The 13,366-nt window shown below is 46.4% G+C and overlaps 1 protein-coding gene and 1 non-coding gene across 9 annotated transcripts in view; one reads left to right on the top strand and one right to left on the bottom strand.

Moving 5' to 3' along the window:
- Positions 1-255: 255 nt before the first annotated feature.
- The window catches only part of CNOT1 (CCR4-NOT transcription complex subunit 1), a 111,044-nt gene continuing 97,933 nt past the window's right edge, over positions 256-13,366 (top strand). For 5 of the 8 annotated variants that reach the window (XM_055364422.2, XM_055364421.2, XM_019011859.4 and 2 more), the window contains exon 1: positions 440-593. The gene's annotated coding sequence lies outside the window, so the exon portion shown is untranslated. Of the gene's footprint in view, positions 594-13,366 lie in introns of all 8 variants that reach the window. The other 3 variants (XM_019011860.4, XM_019011855.4, XM_004057735.5) reach the window with 2 other exon arrangements.
- On the bottom strand, positions 11,535-11,635 carry LOC115931152 (small nucleolar RNA U13). Its single transcript, XR_004067701.1, has one exon. It is a non-coding gene; the product is annotated as a small nucleolar RNA U13 (small nucleolar RNA).

Raw genomic sequence — 13,366 nt, 5'->3', positions numbered from 1 at the left:
TGTTCCACTGTAATTCAAAGTAGTTCCCGCGCAGGGTGGCGAGGAGTTATGGGCCCCTTCCATAATTTATTGTTCCTCAAAGGCAATGCCAAGCCCCACTGGTCGCAGCCCTCGAGGGCAGGTGGGAAGTACGTGAAGCCCCAAATCGAAGTTATCAGCATCTCCCTATTGGCCCTCGCCTCGAGCGCAGGCGCGAGGGCTCTGACTCCGGTCCCCTGGGCCTGGTGAGCGGCAATTGGCCAAAGTCCGCGAAGTAGGAGGCCGGATTGGTAGTTGCTAGCAGGAGCCTGGTTTCTTCCTCGACTTCTGCAAGTGATAGAGTGTGATTGGTTTAAATCCGCGGGCACCTGTCGGTGATTGGGTAGAAACCACAGGCGGGGCGCGGCCATTGGCTGGCTCTGGGGCCATCCCTCCTCGGGCGGGCAGCGAATGATGAAATGGGAACGGGGAGGGGAAAGGCCGCGACGTGAGCGCGCGACCTCCGGCGCCATTTTGTAGAGAAACAAGCGGAGTTAACCGAAGAGGGGGTCGAGGAGAGCCGGAGTCGGAGACCCAGGAGTTTGCTGTGTCCAGCGCTGCCGGAGCCGCCTGAGGTGAGGCGGGTTGGCGTCAGGGGCTAGGGTAGGGTGGCGGTGTCAGCTTGGGAACGCGAGAGCCGGTGGGAGGAGGAACAGGGGTGGACCTGGGGCCACTGGAAGCGTTTCCCGGAGCTCTAGGGAGTGAGAGGCAGCCGGGACGGGGAAGTGGGACGAGGCGGGAGAGGGCGGACTCTTCTCCACACGGCTCTCGGAGGCTTCGCGCTCTGAAGATTAGAGGCCAGCGAGAAGGCTCCAGGAAGCGGAGGGTAGAGCGCGGGGTGAGACCCATGGTGGTCTCTGTCCCGGGCCTGGAGGCTCAGGGGGCGGCAGCGGCGGCAGTTCGTGTCGCTGGGCCTGGCTTCGCGCGGGTTGCACCCCTCTGAGACCTCCACGAGCTCCTTAACTACTCTTTCTGTCTCTGCTCCCTGATGGTTGCAGTGGGCATCGGCTCCCGAGGCCTAGGGCTTCTGGCGGGGGGGACCGTGTTTGGAGTTTTTGCGTGTTTCCAGTTCTTCTCCGTGTACTCGGAGCTGCCACTCTCCCCGTCTTACGCCCCCAGCACGTTGTCAAAGCCCCCCAGGTTTCGGGTGTCCCCGGATGGGAAGGGCGGGCGGGAGCAAGCACTTCCTTATTACTTGCTACAGGTTTTGTTCCACTCGCGCGCCTGGGCGCTCACACTTTCTTTGAAGTTGGCCCCCACCTACTCGGTCCGGTGTCTGCAGTAGTGGCGGTCCTGCTCACCCAGGACAAGTGTCCCGCTAGTGAGCTGAGCACTTGTAGGCCTCAAGGCTGATAAGATCCACGGCAGGTCTTGTAGAGGTACTTAAGGCCAAACACAAATAATACTTTTTCAGTACCACCTCTTTTGCAGAATTCACCCAAGAGGGCTCACAGATACTAACTCCACGAGGAGTAAGCTTTGTAGATTAAAAAAGAATGCTTGACATCTGTGCGTTTGAAAATGTTGTATTTAAAATAAACTTTATGACAAACTTTTCCCATGAAGTTAATCAAATGTCACATTTCTTAGGACTCTAATAAAGTCTGTGTTCTTCCTGAAAACTGAGTAACAATGCTTAACCTACCCTGCCGATTTCTCTACAATTCGATAGCCTGTGACTACTTGGGTTTTTTTTTTTTAAGTCAGTGATTGAATGAATATAATTATACTGTTTGAAACAATGCCGAACGTTTTCCTTATGACAGCCCCTTTGATAGGAATAGGGAATACATGGATTAAAAAAATGAGGGAAGGCAAGTAAAATATTAGGAAGAAGGTCAAACAGATTAAGAACAGTTTTTTTCTATAGGTACTTGGGTTTAATACTTAAGTGATCTGTGGTCCAGGTTGGTATTCCTACCCTTTTAAAGATTGGCAGCAGAGTATTTTAGCTATTAAGACATGTGGTAACAGTTTAAATAATTATGTTTTAGGACACTGCAAATTGTTACCTTGTCTAAGGACAATATGCATTGATGATACATGGTTTTAGGTGGCTAGCTGTGCTTTGACTGAAATGATAGCATGTTGATAAAACTAGTTTGGAGAGTTAGTTCCTTTTCAACAAGTGTGGGTTCCCCAAGTCTTAGTGGAAACAAGTCTAGAATCGACTGGGCGCGGTGGCTCACGCCTGTAATGCCAGCACTTAGGGAGGCCAAGGTAGGTGAATCACCAGAGGTCAGGAGTTCGAGACCAGCCTGGCCAACATGTCAAAACCGCGTCTCTACTAAAAATACAAAAATTAGCCGGGCGTGGTGGCAGGTGCCTGTAATCCCAGCTACTTGGGAGGCTGAGGCAGGAGAATTGCTTGAACCCGGGAGACGGAGGTTGCAGTGAGCCGAGATAGAGCTACTGCACTCCAGCCTGGGGGACAGGGAGACTCCTTCTCAAAAAAAAAAAAAAAAAAAAAGTCTAGAATGAAGGCGCAAAGACATGTCTATTTGTAACTGAAAATATTTCCTTTTCTTACCTAAGATTGTAATCTTAGAAGTTTTAAGGTACGGTTTTGTGGCATTACAGTGGAAAAGAATTGAAATGTGCTCTTTTTGGTTCCCAGCTTACCACCCCGGGTTCATTTTCTTTTTTTCTAGTTTCTGAATTTCTCTTGGGGGTTTAGATCCTAGTCTTTTTAACATAGATGTTGTCAAGCTAAATAATAAGACATCCTTCTTATTTGGAGTCAAGTCATTAAAAAAAAACTATGAAAACAAATGGAAATGCTTGCAATCTTTTCAAAACATGCTTTAAAGTCTGATTTCAAATTACCTTGCATGTTACTTTTTCTGAGTATGTTTTAGGATAGATTCTGATCTGGTTATGAGAAACTTTTTTTTTTTTTTTTGAGATGGAGTCTCGCTCTGTCACCAGGCTGGAGTGCAGTGGCACACGATCTCGGTTCTGCAACCTTTGCCTCCAGGGTTCAAGCAATTCTGCCTCAGCCCCCCGAGTAGCTGGGACTACAGGTGCCCGCCACCACACCCAGCTAATTTTTGTATTTTAATAGAGACAGGGTTTCACCATGTTGGCCAGGATGGTCTCGAACTCTTAACTTCATGATCCACCCGCCTCACCCTCCCAAAGTGCTGGGATTACAGACGTGAGCCACGGTGCCCAGCTGAGAAGCTTTCTTTTTAACCAGTTTGAATTTGTGAACTTGATTATTTCTTTCTGTGTAATAACAAACACGTCTTTGGTACCCAATACCAGAGAATGGAATTTGTCCACAATAATTCTAATTGAGTGCTGTCATATTTTGGGACTAATTTTTTTAGCCCAGGCAAGTGGCTCAAGCCTGTATCCTAGCTTTTTGGGAGGATGAGGGAGGAGGATGCTTGAGACTAGGAGTTAGAGACCAGCCTGGGCAACATGGTGAGACCCTGTCTTTACAAAGAAGAAAATTAAATTAAAAAAAAATTTTGCAAAATATTTGTTAAGAGTATTTTGTCCCACATTAACAACAATAGTAGTCTGCCATTTTTTTTTTTTTTTTTGAGACGGAGTCTCACCCCGTTGCCCAGGCTGGAATGCAGTGGTGCGATCTCGGCTCACTACAACCTCCGCCTCCTGGGTTCAAGCGATTCTCCTGCCCCAGCCTCCCAAGTAGCTGGGATTACAGGCGCGCACCACTACACCCAGCTAATTTTTGTATTTTTGGTAGAGACGGGGTTTCACTATGTTGGTCAGGCTGGTCTCGAACTCTTGACCTCGTGATCCGCCCGCGTCGGCCTCCCAAAGTGCTGGGATTACAGGCATGAGTGACTGTGCCCAGCCTAGTAGTCTGCCATTTTGAAATGCTGTATTTTATGAACTTGGTATATCTTTTTTTTTTTTTTTTTTTTTTGAGACGCAGTCTCGCTCTGTTGCCCAGGCTGGAGTGCAATGGTGGAATCTTGGCTCACTGCAACCCCCGCCTCGCAGGTTCAAGCGATTCTCCTGCCTTGGCCTTCTGAGTAGCTGGATTACAGGCGCCTGCCACCATGGCCAGCTAGTTTTTGTATTTTTAGTAGAGAAGAGGTTTCAACGTATTGGCGAGGCTGGTCTCGAATTCCTGACCTCAGGTGATCTGCCTGCCTCAGTCTCCCAAAGTGCTGGGATTACAGGTGTGAGCCATAGCGCCCGGCCTGAACTTGGTATATACTTTTATAAAAGAGAAGACTTTCAAGTCATATATATTAACTGAGGCATTTCTTTAATGACCCTCTGACCAAACTAAAACTTCCTGCTGTGAAGTTTCAAAATGGCATCCCATTGAGTGACTCTATATATAGAAGAATCTAGCAATTCCTTTTCTGTTTGCTCACAGTTTTAAAGATGAATCTTTGAAAGTTAAAAGGGGCTCAACACCTTCTGCCCCCCAGTGTATACAATCGTTTTTTTTTTTTTTTTGAGACAGGGTTTCACTTCAATGCCTAGGCTGGAGTGCAGCGGTACAATCACTGCTCACTGCAGCCTTGATATTCTGGTCTCAGGTGAGTCTCTCACCTCAGCCTCTGAGTAGCTGGGACTACAGCTGCATGCTAACCACACGTGTCAAAAATTGTTTTTTTTCTTTTTTTTTTGAGAGAGTTTTGCTCTTCTCCCTCAGGCTGGAGTGCAGTGGTATGATCTTGGCTTGCTGCAACTTCTGCCTCCCGGGTTCAAGTGATTCTCCTGCCTCAGCTTCCCAAGTAGCTGGGATTACAGGTGTGCGCCATCATGCCTGGCTAATTTTATATATATATGTTTTTTTAAAACAGGGTTTTGCTCTTGTTGCCCAGGCTGGAGTGCAATAGTACGATCTCTGCTCAGTGCAGCCTCTGGCTCCTGGGTTCAAGTGATTCTCCTGCCTCAGCCTCCTGAATAGCTGGGATTACAGGCGCACGCCGCCATGCCCAGCTAATTTTTTGTATTTAGTAGAGGCAGGGTTTCACCACGTTAGTCAGGCTGGCCTCGAACTCCTGACCTCAGGTGATCCACCTGCCTTGGCCTCCCAAAGTGCTGAGATTACAGGCGTGAGCCACTGCCCAGGCCTGTATTTTTAGTAGAGATGGGGTTTTACCATGTTGGCCATCTGGTCTTGAACTCCTGACCTCAAGTGATCTACCTGCCTCAGCTTCCCAAAGTTCTGGGATTACAGGTGTGAGCCACTGCGCCTGGCCTAATTTTTGTATTTTTTTTGGTAGAGGTGAGGTTTCACTGTGTTTCCCAGGCTGGTCTGGAACTCCTGGGCTCAAGCGATCTGTCCACCAAGACCTCCCAGAGTGCTGTGATTGCAGATGTGAGCCACCATACTGGCCTATGATACTTTTTTTTTTAAGTGTACTTTTCACTCAAATTTGCAAGAATGTAGCAAACCAAATAAAGCATTGTTCACTGGAGAGCATAGTTTGAGAAGGCAGTAATTAGAGGTGTAGACTTAATATGAAGCCATTTGTTGAGTTTTTTCGTTTGTTTGTTTGTTTTTTAAGATGGAGTCTTGCTCTGTTGCCCAGGCTGGAGAGCAGTGGTGGGATCTCGGCTCACTGCAACCTCCGCCTCCCAGGTTCAAGTGATTCTCCTCCCTCAGCCTCCCGAGTACCTGGGATTACAGGCGCGTGCCACCACGGCCGGGTAATTTTTGTCTTTTTAGTAGAGATCTGGTTCACCATGTTGGTCAGGCTGGTCTTGAACTCCTGACCTTGTGATCCACTCACCTCAGCCTCCCAAAGTGCTGGGATTATAGGCGTAAGCCGTCGCACCCACAGTGATTTAAAGGAATGTAGTGTATATATTTAAGAAATGCATTTATATCTTTAATTCTGGAAAACACAGCATTAACTAACCTCCAGGATACCTGTTGCTTAACTGTGTTACAGTTGTTACAGGGAAATTCCTGAAATGTTGAATACGATGCAACCATGTAGGACAGTTTTTTGTTGATTCTGAGGACATAAACTTTCTTCCGGTATATTCTCACACCACCAGATGTGTGGGGTTTTCTCCTGCACATCAAGCAAGCTATTCAGCAGTGGACACCACATGGGTATCCTCTAATTCAGTATTATTCTGACACGGTGTACCTGAAGGTAGCATCAGATCCCACACGTTGAAAGCTCAAGTCCCATAGACAGTCCCCCACTTCCAATGCTAATCTCAAGTCCCAGGTGGTTTTACCTGTGTTTCTGACCAACTGACTATAAATTGAGTTCCTAATACCCCCTTCTTTTGTTCAGTTAACTTGCTAGAGTGGCTTATATAGAACTCTCGGAAATACTTAGGTTTTTTTTTTTTTTGGAGCCGGAGTCTTGGCTCTGTCACCCAGGCTGGAGTGCAGTGGCACGATCTAGGCTTGCTGCAACCTCTGTCGCTCTGGTTCAAGCGATTCTTCTGCCTCGGCCTCCCAAGTAGCTGGGATTATAGGCATGCACCACCACACCTGGCTAATTTTTTATATTTTTGGTAGAGACGGGGTTTCATCATGTTGGCCAGGCTGGTGTCGAATTCTTGACTTCAAGTGATCGACCCACCTCAGCCTCCCAAAGTGCTGGGATTACAGACAGGCATGAGCCACTGTACCCGGCCAACACTTAGGTTTAAGAGTTTATTATAAAGGATATGGATGAGGAGGTGTGTAGGAGAAGTAAGGGCCGCGGAGCTTCCATGCCCTCCCCTGGCTACACTGTGCCTCAGCTATCTGGAAGCTCTCTGAACCCAGTCATTTATGGGCTTTTATGGAGGCTTCATCACAGAGGCACAGTTGGTTAAATCATTGACCTTTGGTGGTCACCTTAACCCTTAGCACCTTTTCCCTCCGTGGAGTTTGGAGGAGGTGGGGCTAAAAGGCCTAACCGTCTCATCTTGCCTTGGTCTTTCAGGTGACCAGCACCCATGCAGAAACTACCTAGAAGTTGCCAAGCTATCAGTCAACTCAGCATACAAAAAGAAACTTATTATTCTAAGGCTCTTAGAAGTTGTATGCCAGGAAATGGGATGAAGACCAAATGTATATCTCACAATAAATATTACAGTAATGTTGAAGTAATTATTTGACATATAAAAGTGGGATGGAAGTATTTTCTTTTTTTTTTTTTTTGGAGGCAGAGTCTCGCTGTATCCCCCAGGCTGGAGCGGCTCACTGCAACCTCTCCTTCCTGGGTTCGAGCGATTCTCCTGCCTCAGCCTCCTGAGTAGCTGGGATTACAGGTGCCTGCCACCACACTTGGCTAATTTTTGTATTTTTAGTAGAGACGGGGTTTTGCCATATTGGTCAGGCTGGTCTCGAACTCCTGACCTCAGGTGATCTGCCTGCCTCGGCCTCCCTAAGTGCTGGGATTACAGGCGTGAGCCATTGCGCCCAGCCAAAAGGATTTTCAAAGACGCTATCTAACATTCTTTTTTCTTTTTCTTTCTTTCTTTTTTTTTTTTGAGTCAAGAGTTTCAGTCTTGGCGCCCGGGCTAGAGTGCAGTGGTGCGATCTCAGCTCACTGCAACCTCTGCCTCCAGGTTTCAAGAGATGATCCTGCCTCAGCCTCCCGAGTAGGTGGGATTATAGGTGCCCACCACCACATCTGGCTAATTTTTGTATTTTTAGTAGAGACGAGGTTTCACCATGTTCGCCAGGCTGGTCTCAAACTCCTGACCTCAGGTGATCCACCCACCTCAGCCTCCCAAAGTGTTGGGATTATAGGCGTGAGCCTATAATATTCTTAAGCTTTATATTCAGAACTCAGCAGTTTCCGCGTCAGATAATTAAACATTTGTTCCCTTAGATTTATAGCTTCTAGATTTTGCGTTTTTTTCTTAATTGATTTTATTTTTTAGAGCAGTTTTGGGATCACAGTAAAATTGATGAGAAAGTACAGAGGTTTCCTGTATTATCTCCTGCCCCAATACGTGCTTTGCCTTGCCCATTATCAACGCCCGCCCCCCCCACTAGAGTGGTACATTTTTTGAGATACAGTCTCGCTCTGTCACCCAGGCTGGAGTGCAGTGGCGCCATCTCGGCTCACTGCAAGCTGCGCTTCCCGGGTTCACGCCATTCTCCTGCCTCAGCATCCCTGGTAACTGGGACTATAGGCGCCCAACACCACGCCTGGCTAATTTTTTGTAGTTTTTTAGTAGAGACGGGGTTTCACCGTGTTAGCCAGGATGGTCTCGATCTCCTGACCTCGTGAGCCACCTGCCTCGGCCTCCCAAAGTGCTGGGATTACAGGCGTGAGCCACCGAGCCCAGCCTGTACATTTCTTACAATTGATGAACCTACACTGATAGATCATCATCATCCAAATTCTCTAGTTTACATTAGAATTCACTCTTGGTGGTGTATCTTCTTCTTTTTTTTTTGAGACGGAGTCTCTTTCCGTCACCCAGGCTGGAGTGCAGTGGTGCGATCTTGGCTCACTGCAAGCTCCGCCTCCCAGGTTCATGCCATTCTCCTGCCTCAGCCTCCTGAATAGCTGGGACTACAGGCACCCGGCTAATTTGTTTTTTGTATTTTTTAGTAGAGATGGGGTTTCACCATGTTAGCCAGGATGGTCTCGATCTCCTGACCTCGTGATCTGCCCGCCTCGGCCTCCCAAAGTGCTGGGATTACAGGTGTGAGCCACCATGCCCGGCCATGGTGGTGTATATTCTGTGGATTTGGACAAAATATAAGGCCTGGTTTTGCTAACAAGAATAGTTGCCAGGCGTGGTGGCTCATGCCTGTAATCCTAGCACTTTGGGAGGCCAAGGCGAGCGGATCACCTGAGGTCGGGAGTTTGAGACCAGCTTGACCAACATGGAGAAACCCCGTATCCACTAAAAATACAAAATTAGTTGGGTGTGGTGGCGTGTGCCTGTAATCTCAGCTTCTTGGGAGGCTGAGGCAGGAGAATTGCTGGACCCTGGGGGGTGGAGGTTGCGGTGAGCCGAGATTGCGCCATTGCACTCCAGCCTAGGCAACAAGAGCAAAATTCTGTCTCAAAAAAAAAAAAAGAAAAAGAAAGAATAGTTAGCTGGGCCAGCGCAGTGGCTTACGCCTGCAATCCTAACGCTTTTGGGAGGCAGAGGTGTACAAATCACTTAAGCCCGGGAGTTTCAGACCACCCTGGGCAATATGGTGAAACCCCATCTCTGCTAAAAATACAAAACTTGAGGTGGGAGGATCACCTGAGCCTGGGGAGGTCGAGGCTGCAGTGGGCTGTGATCATTGCACTGCAGCCTGGGTGACAGACTCTGTCTCAAAAAAAAGAAAAAAAAAAGTTATCTTTTTGTCTAGTTTCAGGCTCTTAGTCTTTTTTGAAATAACTTTCTGACTAATCTCCATTATAGTTTCTTTATCATTGGTTTTTGGGTTTATTTCACAAATAATATGTGGATATTGTGATTGTAAAAGATTCTAGGACTGCAGTTAATTTTTTATATTTCTGCCAAAATGCCACTTAAATCATTGCTTTGGAAATATCCTTTCTTTGTTCAGAAGTCATTCTGATACCTTCATCTGGAATTATAAGTGTTGATTCCTCCTTCCCTGTGGTACTATTGTGTTGTGTTATAGTCAAAAGACTGTTAAGCAGTGGTACCCAAATATATCTTTGTCCTCTTTTGTTTTTTTAAATGAGACAGAGTCTTCGCTGTGTCACCCAGGCTGGAATGTAGTGTCACGATCTTGGCTCACTGCAATACAACCACCTCCTTTCGGGTTCAAGCGATTCTCCTGCCTTATCCCCGCCGAGTTGCTGGGATTACAGGCGCCTGCCACACCATGCCCGGCTAATTTTTGCATTTTTAGTAGAGACGGGGTTTCCTCATGTTGGCCAGGCTGGTCCTGAACCCCTGACCTCAGGTGATCTGCCCACCTCGGCCTCCCAAAGTGTTGGGATTACAGGTGTGAGCCACCGCACCCAGCCTCTTCGTCTTTTTACATCTGGAATGTCATCTCTACCAAAACTTTATCATTCTAGTCCAAACTCAGATGTACTGTCTATAAATCCCTAATTTCCTTAAGCAAAATTGATTTTTTGCCATCCTTGGCCAGTTTCACTTAAGTGCACCCTACAATGCCTTTTAAGTTTTCTGTCCCATAGTGAGTAAGGAGTCTCTCTTTCCCCAGTGCATGTATACAGTTGAACTGTAATTGAATAGTGCTTCATTTATTACAGTTGGGTAAATTGATAGAATATAGCATTCTTGGAAATCGATACTCTTTGGTTTTTCTTTTTTTCATACTGCTTGAATGAGCAAGTAACATTTCAGAGGAAAAGATCTATCGTTGGTGGTTCATTATGTAGGTCAGGATTTTAGTTTCATTTGTGCATTGGATTTTAGAATATCATGACTATCTCTAGTAATCTACAGAGTTAAACTATTTACATCTTGGCAATTTCTTGAATTAATTAGGGAGATCTTTCTTTACCCCCAACCTTTTATTTGGATAGAGTTTTCTTAGTTGTGACCAAAGCAAATAAGGTTTTTTTCCCAGCAGTTTTTTGGAGGACTAGAAGCAAGATTTGAATGTTTCATTTCCTCACTATGAAAATGCAAAACTTGGCTACGCGCGGTGGCTCACGCCTGTAATCCCAGCACTTTGGGAGGCCGAGGCAGGCGGATCACAAGGTCAGGAGTTCGAGACCAGCCTGGTCAATATGGTGAAACCCTGTCTCTACTAAAAATACAAAAATTAGCCAGGCGTGGTGGCGGGCGGCTAGTCCCAGCTACTCGGGAGGCTGAGGCAGGAGAATTGCTTGAACCCGGGAGGCAGAGGTTGCAGTGAGCTGAGATCGCGCCACTGCACTTCAGCCTGGGTGACAGAGCGAGATTCTGTCTCAAAAAAAAAGAAAAAGAAAGAAAGAAAGAAAATGCAAAACTCTAGTGTGACCAAAAGATGCTCTTTTACAATTAATGGTCAGTGTAATAATAATAAATTTGCAGTTCTGCTGAGACTGCCTAAAGATGGAGGGACTTGAGTTTTAACAAGTTCTTTAGCATCGTAAATTGAATTCTGAGATTTGAGAGTTTTCTCTTGGTGTAGTTCTTTTTAAAATAAAATAGCTTCAAGAAGGCTACTCTCTGTTATTTTGTTTTTTGAGATAGGGTCTCTGTTGCCCAGGCTGGAGTGCAGTGGCACAATCATGGCTCACTGCAGCCTTGACCTCCTGAGTTCAAGCCATCCTCCCACCTCAGTCTCCCCAGTCAGTGGCTGGGACTACAGGTGTGCACCACTACGTCCAGCTAATTAAAAAAAGTTTTTTTATAGTGATGGGGGTCTCACTATGTTGCTCAGCCTGGCCTTGCACTCCCAGCCTCAAAAAATCCTCCCACCTTAGCCTCCCAAAGTGCTGGGATTACAGGCGGGAGCCACCATGCCTGGCGTGGATTAGATTAATTCTTGTAAAATATTTAAGGCACATGCACAAGGCTGTTAAATGTTACAAGTTATTGAAGACACTGTAGCATTGAGTGAAATAAATTGCTTGATTAATATGTGTATATAAAAAGCAAGTCAACTCTTTTTTTCATGTCAGACAGGTAACGTGCCGATGTAACAAGGTTTGAGGTTGCCATATCTCACGCATGCATGTGAACACCCAGTCATCATGCTTATGAACTACGGAAGGGTCAACTCGTTTTCCTTTTTTTTTTTTGAGACAGGGTTTCTCTGTGTCGCCCAGGCTGGAGTGTGCGCCACCACGCCCTGCTAATTTTTTTCTTTGAGATGGAGTCTCGCCCTGTCGCCCAGCCTGGAGTGCAATGGTGCGATCTTAGCTCGCTGCAACATCTGCCTCCTGGGTTCAAGCTGATTCTCCTGCCTCAGCCTCCCAAGTAGCTGGGATTACAGATGTGCGCCACCATGTCCTGCTAATTTTTTGTATCTTTAGTAGACACGGGCTTTACCATGTTGGCCAGGCTAGTCTCGAACTCCTGACCTCGTGATCCATCCACCTCAGCCTCCCAAAGTACTGGGATTACAGGCGTGAGCTGCCGTGCCCGGCCAAACTCTTTTTAATTAATTTTTTTTTTTTTAGAGACAAAGTAGTGCGACCATAGCTCAATGCAGCCTTGAACTCCTGGGCTCAGTCAGTCTTCCCACCTCACCCTCCTGAGTAGCTGGCTGGGATTGCAGGTGCAAGTACACAATCCACCACAAAATAGTTATGCATAAACTGTTTTTCTAATAACTTGTGTTAGCCACTTTATGTAAGCTGCATACCATTTCTTACCATCTTCTGGATTTAAGCTGTGCTTGGCTTTGTGTTAATGTGGAAAGTCAATTTTTTCTTTAATTTTATAGAGGCAGGGTCTTGCTCTGTCACCCATGCTCTAGTGCAGTGGTGCTGTGATAGCTCATTAAAATCACAGACTCCTGGGCTCAAGCCATCCTCCCACAGCAGCCCACCAAATAGCTAAGACTATAGGCACACAGTGCCACACCCAGCTAATTTTTATTGTTGTGGTTGTAGAGACAGGGTCTTGCTATGTTGCCCAAGCTGGTCTTGAGCTCCTGGTTTCAAGTGGTCCTCCTGACTCAGCCTCCCAAAGTCCTGAGATTCCAGCATGAGCCACTGCACCAGCCAGAAGTTAATTTTGAGGTGTTTACATTGAGGGCCCATCCTATAGAAGGTGGATATATCAGCCATTTTCTCAACAAAGGCACTATTGGCATTTGGGCAGCGTAGTTCTTTGTTGGTGATACAGGTTGAATATCGCTTGTCTTAAATGCTTGAGACTAGACATGTTTCTCATTTCAGATTTTGGAAAATTGTCATACTTACCAATATGCGCCAATGAGTATTCTTTTGAGTGTTGTGTTTGTGCTCAAAACGTTTTGGATTTTGGAGTCTTTCGAACTTTGGATTTTCAAATTTGGGATTCTCAGCCTGTATTGTCCCCTTGTAAGATGTGGTTTGTTATTATTATTTTTTTAATTAAAAAATTTTTTTTGAGACAGTCTTGCTCTGTTGCCCAGGTTGGAGTGCAGTGGTGCAATCATGGCTCACTGTAGCCTCAACCTCTTAGGCTTAAGTGATCCTCTTACCTCAGCCTTCCAAGTAGCCAGGGCTACAGGTGCATGCCACCATGCCCTGCTTGCTTGTTTATGTATTTATTTGTTGAGATGGTCTCACTGTTCCCCAGATGGGTCTCAAACTCCAGGTTCAAGTGATCCTCCTGCCTCAGCCTCCCAAAATGCTGGCATTACAGGCGTGAGCCCTGCACCTGGCCTCTTGCAAGATGTTTAATTTCATCCTTAATTCTTACTGAATGCCAGTAACTCTTCTGACACCTAAACATTTCAAAATGCTTTTGGAGATACTACTGCTCTTCAGTTTTTTTTTTTCCATAGATGCCTTCT

Source organism: Gorilla gorilla, chromosome 18, assembly GCF_029281585.2.
Source record: "Gorilla gorilla gorilla isolate KB3781 chromosome 18, NHGRI_mGorGor1-v2.1_pri, whole genome shotgun sequence".
NCBI classification, from domain to species: Eukaryota; Metazoa; Chordata; class Mammalia; order Primates; family Hominidae; genus Gorilla; species Gorilla gorilla.
The sequence above is the reverse complement of the archived record's forward strand: the minus strand, read 5'-3'. Positions and strand labels throughout refer to the sequence as shown.